The sequence below is a fragment of the Pelophylax lessonae genome (assembly GCF_965119305.1).
Source record: "Pelophylax lessonae genome assembly, chromosome: 10".
NCBI classification, from domain to species: Eukaryota; Metazoa; Chordata; class Amphibia; order Anura; family Ranidae; genus Pelophylax; species Pelophylax lessonae.
The window spans coordinates 184,222,430-184,232,732 of NC_138777.1; positions in this window are offsets into that span (position 1 = coordinate 184,222,430).

Genomic DNA, 10,303 nt, shown 5'->3' on the forward strand with positions numbered 1-10,303 from the left:
TGGCATACTGTATATAGACGCTCAAGAAGAAAAAGGATTTCTTTTTACTGTACACAATTGAGAATGATAATATTAGAAAAATATAACTGAAAGAGATGTCACTTTATTATTTACATTTAATTAAAAGCTGTGATGACTTCCAAAGCTTGCTGGGAGTTTGGTCCACAGATGTGAATTTTTAATTTTAAATTAATAATATTTTCTATAATTCACAGCTCAGTTTTGAGCTGTGTTTTCACACACACGGAATTTAGAAGTGTAAAGGGTCTTTCTTAGAGGATAGAGACAATTACCGTATTTATCAGCGTATAACACGCATCGGCGTATAACACGCACCTCAAATTTAGGAGGGAAATTTTAGGAAAAAAGCTTAAATTTGAAATAAACAGCTTTGAACTCAGATTTTTTTTTTTTTTAATCAAATGCAGCCTTACCAATGCCCATGAATGAAGCCTCATCAGCGTAGTGTCCAGCAATGCAGCCTCGCCAGCGTAGTGTCCAGCAATGCAGCCTCATCAGCGTAGTGTCCAGCAATGCAGCCTCGCCAGCGTAGTGTCCAGCAATGCAGCCTCGCCAGCGTAGTGTCCAGCAATGCAGCCTCGCCAGCGTAGTGTCCAGCAATGCAGCCTCACCAGCGCTGTGTCCAGCAATGCAGCCTCGCCAGCGCAGTGTCCAGCAATGCAGCCTCATCAGCGTAGTGTCCAGCAATGCAGCCTCACCAGCGCAGTGTCCAGCAATGCAGCCTCGCCAGCGCAGTGTCCAGTAATGCAGCCTCGCCATCGCAGTGTCCAGCAATGCAGCCTCGCCAGCGCAGTGTCCAGCAATGCAGACTCATCAGCGTAGTGTCCAGCAATGCAGCCTCACCAGCGCAGTGTCCAGCAATGCAGCCTCGCCAGCGCAGTGTCCAGCAATGCAGCCTCATCAGCGTAGTGTCCAGCAATGCAGCCTCACCAGCGCAGTGTCCAGCAATGCAGCCTCGCCAGCGCAGTGTCCAGTAATGCAGCCTCGCCATCGCAGTGTCCAGCAATGCAGCCTCGCCAGCGCAGTGTCCAGCAATGCAGCCTCATCAGCGTAGTGTCCAGCAATGGAGCCTCACCAGCGCAGTGTCCAGCAATGGAGCCTCGCCAGCGCAGTGTCCAGCAATGCAGCCTCACCAGCGCAGTGTCCAGCAATGCAGCCTCGCCAGCGCAGTGTCCAGCAATGCAGCCTCACCAGCGCAGTGTCCAGCAATGCAGCCTCGCCAGCGCAGTGTCCAGCAATGCAGCCTCGCCAGCGCAGTGTCCAGTAATGCAGCCTCGCCAACACAGTGTTCACCAATGAAGCCTCACCAGCGCAGTGTCCACCAATGCAGCCTCTCCAGCACCATTGCACAGAGCAGCAATATATTTAAAAAGAAAAAAAAAGGCCAGGCAGTGCTGAGAGGCAGAGGGGGGCATGCTGGGCCAAGGAGAAGGGAGGACGAGCTTCCCCTTTCATAGGAAGTCCTGGCTCCTATGATAGCCATCACACGTCCTGTGTCCCAGCATTCTGCTCAGCCCGGCCTGCCCCCCTCTGCTTCTCAGCGCTGCCTGGCCTTTTTGTTTTTATATATATCGGCGTATAACATGCACTGCTGCTTTGCCCTCCATTTCTAGGAGGAAAAAGTGCGTGTTATACGCTGATTATTATTTACCGTATTTATCAAAGTTTAATACACGCTGGACAGTTGAATCACCCACCAGATTCTTTTATTTCATGGAGACTCTAGTGTCAAAATCTCCATCCTTGGGCTCCCGAGTCAAACCTTGTGCTACATTTATTGAAGTGCGTGTAAACCCTAACAATGAACTTCTCGAATTTGCTGCATATTGGTCTGTATGTCTGTTCAATACAAATACCTGTTGATCATATCAGACATTCAGAGCTGTTTTGTTTTTGGTGCAGACTTCCTGTTATCTCAGCAGCCCTCCTAGTTCTTATCTTGGACAACTTGTCCAAGATATCTTCTGAATTTTAATGCACAAAAACTCAATATAATACCCAATTGCTTGGTAAAATGTAAAAGCTGATGTTTCTTGGTGACACCTCACATGGGTGGGACCGACACATGCATTCACCTTTGTGCATGAGCACAGGGGGACATGGGTGCTTTAAAATTGTATTATTTTATTATTTTTTTTACACTTTCACTTAAATTTTTTTTTTTATCACTTTTATTATCACAATGACACCTGGTCCTGAGAAAGATCCAAAAGGGAAGAAATATCTTAAAATAAAAAAAATAGGCATATGAATAGGAACACATAACATACACATAATTTGACTGCAAAAGTGGAAATACGCTTTAAGAGAGTTATTTATGCTGGCACACAGCAGAAACTAAAATCTCTCTTTTAGTTAGACTGATTCTTTATTTTTGCCTCATCCTGCCTACTCAGGGAGAGACTGGCTTCATTCTAATAGAGCTGGAGACCTGGAGATACCTTCCAGCCTTTTAGAAGATACGCTGCTAGAGTAAACTCACTGTCACTACACTGCAAGTCTAAAACTTTATTATATGTATTTTTATTGCTGTAAAAACAATCAGATGTGTATATATATGTTATATTTTTTTAAAATAAATGTTAAATATTTGAAACATTAAATTGGAGATGTGGGTTTTTATTAATCACTAGCACTGTGGGAATTGAAGGTAAGACTAAACTTGTTTCAAAAACATGAAAGCTGCCATTGCTAATCCTCGGATCATGTTCTTTTGCAAGTACACAGATAATTCAATGATTTCCTGATCTGAGTGCTTGTTATGGGTGGTCCAAAAGTATTTAAAATGACACTAAACACTGGTTTAAAAAATCTATTCAAGTATGTAGTCTTAATTTAAAAAAAAGGAAATTTTATTGCTCTCAGCCTCCTCCAAATCTCTACATTTATTTATTTTTTTTTTTTTTTGCTGCTGTGATCTAACTTCATGTTACAGTGTGGCTATATTCATAGCCAGTTAGCCACCCTCTCTTGCTCACTCCCCAGATGGACTAAGGACTATGAGATTTGTAGTGTGCATAGAGAAGAGCACATAACCACTACTAACATGCACTGCTTGTTCAAACAAATGAAAATGAGGACCTTGCCTCTGTCGAATACCTTTTCCTCTCCAACATCATCAACCTACTTACTGTTACTGAAACCTGGCTTCAGGAATCAAATTCTGCATCTCCAGCTGTCCTCTCCCATGGTCACTGCTGGCCACTGGACTCACTCGCCCACACCCAGTGCATGTAAAGGGGGTGGAGTTGGAATCCTTCAATCCCCACAAAGCACCTTTCATTTTTTTCCTACACTTCCCTCTCTCTCCCTCTGCTCTTTAGAAGTGCTCTGTATGCATTTTTCTGTCTGGTCAGGGTTGTACTAATTTATCAGCCTCCTGGATCAATGTCATGCTTACTTGATGACTTCTTTGCTTGGATATCCTACTTTGTCACCTCTGAGGTCCCACCTTGCATCTACTCAACCTAACCTTATCCTTTAACCTAAGGCAATGGACAAACACAGGCCTTCTAGTCCAACATCAGTGCCTGACCTCACAAATGCGCTTCTGGAAGAATGGTCAAACATTCCCATAGACACACTCCTAAACCTTGTGGACAGCCTTCCCAGGAGAGTTGAAGCTGTTACAGCTGCAAAGGGTGAGCCAACTCAATATTGAACCCCACAGACTAAGACTGGGATGCTATTAAAGTTCACGTGCGTGTAAAGGCAGGTGTCCCAAAATTTTTCGTAATATAGTGTAGGCTAACATAGGACTGTGTTATAAGGCATAAAAAAAAAAAAAAATATATATAAAAAAGTATTTTTTTTTTAGAGAAAGTATTGCATACAACTTTGTAACTCTACTTCCTGCTTTAGGCCCCTTTTCACACTGCTCTGGTGCGATTTCCCCACAGTGCGGGTGTAAAAGCGCACCGAATTTCCTGCATGCAGGAATTTTGTTTTGAATACCCCCTGTTCATGTTACTTCATTAATCATTTGAGTTTCATTTAATTCAACCTCTACAGTATCCTCAGATCCATACCATCTACGCCCAACACCGACTTTAGTGCCACTATGCATGTGACAGCTCCCAGATCTCCTGCTCTTTGTGCATTTTGGAAGGCAGATCGTCCAGAAGGGAATAGGCATTCCCTACCAAACAATCACCTTATTAGTCTTCACATTAGTGGTCCACTCACCCCCTACAGCTTCTCCGTTGCTAAATGTAATTACAAGTAAGTCCTCCCAATCCCTACTACGGTCTGACTATTTATATCTCTGTAACAGATCCCCAATACTTGGACCAAGTATTTCTGTCTTAGGTCTCCAGACTCTCACGTGATGCAGTGACCTGGCCCCTCAATTCCCCCCAAACATCAACCGAAGCTTGATGAAGGGTAAAACAAATGACACTTTATTCACCAACTCACTTCCAATATATACAGTCTCATGAGTTTGATTTCATTATCATATGCAAATGTAATTGTATACAGAACATAGTTAACATACCTTGGCCTTCTGGAAAGAGACAATAGGTGAATGAGACTGCAACATTATCATAATTAATTCAACAAACAACAAGCCCAAAACATAGCTGAATACGCATTCCTAGAAGTGTGAACACACTTCACCTCTAAACAGATGAAAGCAGAAGACATAGGCTCTCAGACTGCACGTCTCCATTTTCAACACACCTTATTATAACTGTCAATACACATCCCTACAGTAGACGTCATTAGCATCTCTTTAGTCTCTCAATGTGTGGAGAAGTCCTCTGCTGTAACAGGCAGCTTTAGGCCTCTAACATTCATCCCAGTCTGAGTCTGTATCTTGGGGTGACATGGATTTGAGTCCAAAGCAAAACTACTCCCATTGTCCTCCAGCATATACCCCCACACAGAGGTGCACTCCCCTACAAGCCAGGGCCCATAGTCCATGGGCAGGAGTCTGGCCTCCGCACACCTCCAGTAGCCCCTGGCAAACGTCCCAGCAAATGGGCGTTCGTCACATATCTCCCTCCTGCTGGGGAGACTAACCAGACCCCAGACCTCCAACTGGTTTGGGTCTGTGTTAGTCTGGTGTCTTTTGCCAGGCTGTGCCATGCTCCAGAAGGCCTCCTGCCCTACGTCCCAATTAAAATATCCGGGGCAAGGCACCAGCTATAATCCACTCCAGAGGCATTCCATGGTTGCTGGAGAAGCAAAATCAGGGTGGCATTGGCCCCCATATTAGGGGGTTGGGGATCTGGGCCGATTGCACAGCATCTCTGTAATCCAGGGGTGGAGGCCACGGCCCCACCCACCCCTTCCCTGCCAAAAGCTGCATGGACTGGTGGGCAGATTCCAGTGTGGTTCTGCCCGGCTGCCAGCTCTTCTGCTGGGTAGGCACTCAGCTGCTGGGACAAGGGACCTACAATCGCCTCTCCCGGTAACGCTGGCTGGTACTGGGTAGTGGGCACGACCATCTCCACCCCCAGTGCTGTTGGCTGCTGCTGGGATGAGGGACCTACAATCGCCTCTCCCGGTACCGCTGGCTGGTCCTGGGTGGTGGGCACGACCATTTCCACCCCCAGTGCTGTTGGCTGCTGCTGGGAGAAGGGACCTACAATCGCCTCTCCCGGTAACGCTGGCTGGTGCTGGGTAGTGGGCACGACCATCTCCACCCCCAGTGCTGTTGGCTGCTGCTGGGACGAGGGACCTACAATCGCCTCTCCCGGTATCGCTGCCTGGTCCTGGGTAGTGGGCATGACCATCTCCACCCCCAGTGCTGTGGGCTGCTGCTGGACCAAGTCTAGGAGGTGTTGGTAGTCCTGTTCCAACCCCCACTCGATGATAACAAGGTAGATGAGGTCTAGTCTCAGCTCCAACAACAACTGGGCTGGTAGCATCCTTCTCCGGTAATAATAAATAGCCCAGAACCACGACATCGCAGGACTGCCAAAATCATCATCTTCCTCCATGTCCTTCCACAACAGGCCTGGGCCATCATAGCCCCCCCCCACCTCTGGTTGAATGCCTTCTGCCAACCAAGGGTCTCGTTGGACTGCGTACCACAAAAGGGCCCGGTACGAGTCCTCCAGCATAATTTCTCTCTTGCATTACATTTTTTCTCCAGTTCCCCTTGTCCTTGGCTGACATATGGCCCTGTTCCTTTGCCAGTATGTCTTGCAGTCTCAGCTGAAACTCCACCTCATATGGGGACACTGCCCGGGGGCTAGCTCGCTCCATCTCCCGAGTTCCTCCTTAGACCAAGATGCTGCTGGGCTCCTCACTGCATTCCTGGTTTGGGATCTATTCAGAGAAGAATCCCACCACTTGCCACCAGTATAACAGATCCCCAATACTTGGACCAAGTATTTCTGTCTTAGGTCTCCAGACTCTCACGTGATGCAGTGACCTGGTCCCTCAATTCCCCCCAAACATCAACCGAAGCTTGATGAAGGGTAAAACAAATGACACTTTATTCACCAACTCACTTCCAATATATACAGTCTCATGAGTTTGATTTCATTATCATATGCAAATGTAATTGTATACAGAACATAGTTAACATACCTTGGCCTTCTGGAAAGAGACAATAGGTGAATGAGACTGCAACATTATCATAATTAATTCAACAAACAACAAGCCCAAAACATAGCCGAAAACGCATTCCTAGAAGTGTGAACACACTTCACCTCTAAACAGATGAAAGCAGAAGACATAGGCTCTCAGACTGCACGTCTCCATTTTCAACACTAGTAAAAGCAAAAAAATCAGCGCTTAACTCTAAATGAGGTGGACCACTCTATGTGTCTTCAGTACTAACTACTCAAAAACCTTAAATGTCACATAAATCCAAAAAACCATATAATTATGCAATTGAACTTCTAAAGGCGGATGTGAAGATATGTAAAATCCAAGTAAACGTGATAATAAAAAATAATAAAAGAATATTTCTCAAAGTGATGTGTGCTTAATCCAAATGTATGTGATGTTTAAGAAATGGCTGACAGGTGGAAAATAAATAATACCTGACAGGTGAAGGGTAAAATACACAAAAAAATGTCTACTCAATAAGGTGACAGTGAGCAAAATAATTCATGTAAGAATAAATAAATAATATTGTTCAAATAACAGTAAGAGCCCATTCACACTAGCGCGACTTGTGAGGCAACTTGTGTTGCCCCAGGTAGCTTGACATAACAAAAGCAATGTTAATCAATCAGTGCCGTCTTAATTGGCACTACTGAAGTTGCTCCGACTTCAGAAAAGGGTCCTGTACTACTTTGAGGCGACCAGTGATCCGACTGTCTCATATACTTCAATGGGAGTTGCCTCCTTATCTTAATTGACACGACTTGTTATCAGACTTTCCAGGAGGAAGAAAGAGATTAGCCAGGCATTCCCCACAGACAAAGTCGCCTGTCTCTTCAAAGTAGTGCACAAGTCTCTTCCAAGTCTCTTCCAAGTCTCTTCCAAGTCTCTAAACAAGTCTCTTCAAGTCACGGGGCGACTTTCTGGTAGTGGTAGTGTGAACCAGCTCTAAAAGTGATCTCAATCCAAACAAAGGAAATGTCGACCGCCGGACTGAATCTTTAAAAGTGCAACTGTGCTAAACATAAGGTGCATGTGTGTCCATACATAAGACTTCAATCAGTCCAATCCGGTCATTAAAGTGCAAGGTGCCTTGAAATAAAGTGATCAATACGAGTGCAAACAATGAGTGAAGTCCAAAACACAGCAAAGTGACCCGGTGAGCTCGCAATCCAAACCCAGGTGCAGTGGCCGCTCACCTCCACAACACTCAACAAGAGCGTTTAAGTATTGTTATCCCAGCTTCTGATATTTTCCGGACACACGTTAATTTCCCTCCAGCTGTTTATGGATCTATGTCTCAGAATGGGTCCCCACGAATTTGTCTCAGTCCGTTTATCTAACTCTTAGACAAGAGAGGCTCTCATGGTGTAGTATCTTTAGGTATATCTTTATTCAAACAAGTTTCAAACTACGCGTTGCGCTACGAACACCCGTAGCTTTTTTCCCCTTTGAAAAAGCTACGGGTGTTCGGAGCGCAACGCGTCAGGGACAAAGCCGCTTTGACGTCACTTCCGGTCTTCGGCCGAGACCGGAAGCTTCGGAGCTCACCGCATCGGCGGATGTATTGGAGATTGTTTCTGCACGATTGTAACTGCACTGATGTAAGTAGTTTGAAACTTGTTTGAATAAAGATATACCTAAAGATACTACACCATGAGAGCCTCTCTTGTCTAAGAGCTAGATAAACGGACTGAGACAAATTCGTGGGGACCCATTCTGAGACATAGATCCATAAACAGCTGGAGGGAAATTAACGTGTGTCCAGAAAATATCAGAAGCTGGGATAACAATACTTAAACGCTCTTGTTGAGTGTTGTGGAGGTGAGCGGCCACTGCACCTGGGTTTGGATTGCGAGCTCACCGGGTCACTTTGCTGTGTTTTGGACTTCACTCATTGTTTGCACTCGTATTGATCACTTTATTTCAAGGCACCTTGCACTTTAATGACCGGATTGGACTGATTGAAGTCTTATTTATGGACACACATGCACCTTATGTTTAGCACAGTTGCACTTTTAAAGATTCAGTCCGGCGGTCGACATTTCCTTTGTTTGGATTGAGATCACTTTTACTGTTATTTGAACAATATTATTTATTTATTCTTACATGAATTATTTTGCTCACTGTCACCTTATTGAGTAGACATTTTTTTGTGTATTTTACCCTTCACCTGTCAGGTTTTATTTATTTTCCACCTGTCAGCCATTTCTTAAACATCACATACATTTGGATTAAGCACACATCACTTTGAGAAATATTCTTTTATTATTTTTTATTATCACGTTTACTTGGATTTTACATATCTTCACATCCTCCTTTAGAAGTTCAATTGCATAATTATATGGTTTTTTGGATTTATGTGACATTTAAGGTTTTTGAGTAGTTAGTACTGAAGACACATAGAGTGGTCCACCTCATTTAGAGTTAAGCGCTGATTTTTTTGCTTTTACTATTATTGTGATAAGTGGGGACACTATCAAATTAGCTGCTTGCTCGGAGGAGTTCCACGTTTGATTTCGGTTTCTGTTTGCAGTTTCCTTGGTGTCGTTTACCTCTGTTTAGCGCATAAGTCTAATACTCCATTTTCAACACACCTTATTATAACTGTCAATACACATCCCTACAGTAGACGTCATTAGCATCTCTTTAGTCTCTCAATGTGTGGAGAAGTCCTCTGCTGTAACAGGCAGCTTTAGGCCTGTAACATTCATCCCAGTCTGAGTTTGTATCTTGGGGTGACATGGATTTAAGTCCAAAGCAAAACTACTCCCATTGTCCTCCAGCATATATCCCCACACAGAGGTGCACTCCCCTACAAGCCAGGGCCCATAGTCCGTGGGCAGGAGTCTGGCCTCCACACACCTCCAGTAGCCCCTGGCGAACGTCCCAGCAAATGGGCGTTCATCACAATCTCCACTATTGCTTTCCCATTGTAGAAATTAACTTTTTCTTTTATACACATATTTTACAATTGTTCGGCTTACAGTTAAAGTAGTCCCAAATACTTAAACACTTTGATGGCTAAAAGAAATTATATAAATGCTGCTAACACCTGGTTATTCCACTAGATGTCACTGTAGCACCACCCATAAAGTGAATATGTCCGTTAACTAAGGCCCTATTCACACCTATGCATTTCTAGTGCTTTTTGCATTTTTCAGAAATGCACTACAGTCCATTAACATGGTTTGTCTATGGAACACGTTCTGTAGTGCAAATCTGTAATTAGGCCTTCAAGTGGAACTTTACTCAGAAAATTAATAGATTAGATAGATCACATCAGGCTGCCCCCTTTTGCAAGTATAGCTATGAAAAACAATAAAAATAAGTGCCTATACTATTTATAGACAAGTATTACACTGTCTCATCCTGCTCTGCACTTGCTCAGTTGCTCTGTATTTTTTTTTTTTTGGGCATTTTGACAAATTTGTAGAGGCTGATCAGCTGACAGCCTAAAGACATATTAAACAAAATTTCCTCTGTGCTACCTGTGTGTGGAATCGTGCATACAATGTATACATTTATATAATATATTGATGTATGAATAATTGCTGCAACACCTAATGTGTTCCCACAATTAGGTGTTAAAATAAATCGAATGTTGTGAATAGTGTTGCGCAGACTCACAATAGTAAAGAACTATTTTGCACCAGTAATAATCAAAAGTGATCAATGATGTAATAGCATTTTTGTGACAAAAAAAAATATATAGCAATCA